The sequence below is a fragment of the Eptesicus fuscus genome, chromosome 16 (genome assembly GCF_027574615.1).
Source record: "Eptesicus fuscus isolate TK198812 chromosome 16, DD_ASM_mEF_20220401, whole genome shotgun sequence".
Classification (NCBI taxonomy): domain Eukaryota; kingdom Metazoa; phylum Chordata; class Mammalia; order Chiroptera; family Vespertilionidae; genus Eptesicus; species Eptesicus fuscus.
Window position 1 is genome coordinate 67,447,211 of NC_072488.1, and position 3,070 is coordinate 67,450,280.

A 3,070-nucleotide genomic window follows, 5' to 3' on the forward strand; every position below is an offset into this window, starting at 1 on the left:
TTTTAACTTTACCAAACGTTTCTGTGTAAAGAAGGTGATTCTTGCCCCATGTGTGCCCACTAGCTCTGGGCACAGAGAGCGAGTCGGAAGGCCGGACAGGGAGCAGGAGCAGAGACGCCACTGCAGCCTGCACACTCATCCTGTGGGCACGGTCCCCTCGGGCAGAGGAGCCGGGCAGGGGAGGGGCACTTTCAGCTGCTCCTCACCATTGGCTTAGGGCAGGGCCTCAAGGACAGAAGCTTTCTCGGGGCCAGGGGACGGAGGGGCCACCCGGGCCATAGTGATTGCAGCAATGAATGGACTCGCAGCTACACACAAAGCGGAAAGCTGGCGGCAAGAGTCAGCAGCCAGGACACCAGCCTGAGAAGCAGCTTATCCGCTGTCTGAGGACCGCAAGGCGGGGCGGGCAGAGCTTCTGTCTGAGCTGCTGCCCTTTGAGGCGGACGCTTCTGGTCCGCGCTTCCTGGTCTGCTGTCCCAGGGCAAGGCCTGGAGGTCATGGGTGCTTCGCTGGAGGACCGAGCAGCTGTCCCCGTGGACAAACATTTCATTCTCATGGATTTGTTTTCCTTCTGAGAGCTCAACTAGTGCTCTAGTCCAGCATGAACATAAAGCCTTCATGCCCTCTCAGCTCTGAGGGGTTGGGATGATCCATTTGAGTGACAAAGAAGAGCAACTTCTGGACTCATTCACTTGTAGTGTGTCACTCATTCACGTGTACTGTGTCACTCATTCAGATGTAGTGTGTCACTCATTCATGTATACTGTGTCACTCATTCACATGTAGTGTGTCACTCATTCACTTATAGTGTATCACTCATTCACGTGTACTGTTTCACTCATTCAGATGTAGTGTGTCACTCATTCACGTGTAGTGTGTCACTCATTCACTTGTACTGTGTCACTCATTCACATGTAGTGTGTCACTCATTCACTTATAGTGTATCACTCATTCACGTGTACTGTGTCACTCATTCACGTGTACTGTGTCACTCATTCACTTGTAGTGTGTCACTCATTCACGTGTACTGTGTCACTCATTCACGTGTAGTGTGTCACTCATTCACTTGTAGTGTGTCACTCATTCATGTGTACTGTGTCACTCATTCACTTATAGTGTATCACTCATTCACGTGTACTGTGTCACTCATTCAGATGTACTGTGTCACTCATTCACGTGTACTGTGTCACTCATTCAGGTGTACTGTGTCACTCATTCACGTGTACTGTGTCACTCATTCACGTGTAGTGTGTCACTCATTCACTTGTAGTGTGTCACTCATTCATGTGTACTGTGTCACTCATTCACATGTAGTGTGTCACTCATTCACTTATAGTGTATCACTCATTCACGTGTACTGTGTCACTCATTCAGATGTACTGTGTCACTCATTCACGTGTACTGTGTCACTCATTCAGGTGTACTGTGTCACTCATTCACGTGTACTGTGTCACTCATTCACGTGTAGTGTGTCACTCATTCACTTGTAGTGTGTCACTCATTCATGTGTACTGTGTCACTCATTCACTTATAGTGTATCACTCATTCACGTGTACTGTGTCACTCATTCAGATGTACTGTGTCACTCATTCAGGTGTACTGTGTCACTCATTCACGTGTACTGTGTCACTCATTCACGTGTACTGTGTCACTCATTCACGTGTACTGTGTCACTCATTCACTTGTAGTGTGTCACTCATTCATGTATACTGTGTCACTCATTCACATGTAGTGTGTCACTCATTCACTTATAGTGTATCACTCATTCACGTGTACTGTGTCACTCATTCATGTGTAGTGTGTCACTCATTCACGTGTACTGTGTCACTCATTCATGTGTACTGTGTCACTCATTCACGTGTACTGTGTCACTCATTCACGTGTAGTGTGTCACTCATTCACTTGTACTGTGTCACTCATTCATGTATACTGTGTCACTCATTCAGGTGTACTGTGTCACTCATTCACGTGTACTGTGTCACTCATTCACGTGTACTGTGTCACTCATTCACTTGTACTGTGTCACTCATTCACGTGTAGTGTGTCACTCATTCACTTGTAGTGTGTCACTCATTCATGTGTACTGTGTCACTCATTCACATGTAGTGTGTCACTCATTCACTTATAGTGTATCACTCATTCACGTGTACTGTGTCACTCATTCAGATGTACTGTGTCACTCATTCACGTGTACTGTGTCACTCATTCAGATGTACTGTGTCACTCATTCACGTGTACTGTGTCACTCATTCACGTGTACTGTGTCACTCATTCACTTGTACTGTGTCACTCATTCATGTATACTGTGTCACTCATTCACGTGTACTCTGTCACTCATTCAGGTGTACTGTGTCACTCATTCACGTGTACTGTGTCACTCATTCAGATGTAGTGTGTCACTCATTCACTTGTACTGTGTCACTCATTCATGTATACTGTGTCACTCATTCACGTATACTGTGTCACTCATTCAGGTGTACTGTGTCACTCATTCACGTGTACTGTGTCACTCATTCACGTGTACTGTGTCACTCATTCACTTGTAGTGTGTCACTCATTCATGTGTACTGTGTCACTCATTCACTTGTAGTATGTCACTCATTCATGTATACTGTGTCACTCATTCACATGTAGTGTGTCACTCATTCACTTATAGTGTATCACTCATTCACGTGTACTGTGTCACTCATTCAGATGTACTGTGTCACTCATTCACGTGTACTGTGTCACTCATTCAGATGTACTGTGTCACTCATTCACGTGTACTGTGTCACTCATTCACGTGTACTGTGTCACTCATTCACTTGTAGTGTGTCACTCATTCATGTGTACTGTGTCACTCATTCACTTGTAGTATGTCACTCATTCATGTATACTGTGTCACTCATTCACATGTAGTGTGTCACTCATTCACTTATAGTGTATCACTCATTCACGTGTACTGTGTCACTCATTCAGATGTACTGTGTCACTCATTCACGTGTACTGTGTCACTCATTCAGATGTACTGTGTCACTCATTCACGTGTACTGTGTCACTCATTCACTTGTAGTGTGTCACTCATTCATGT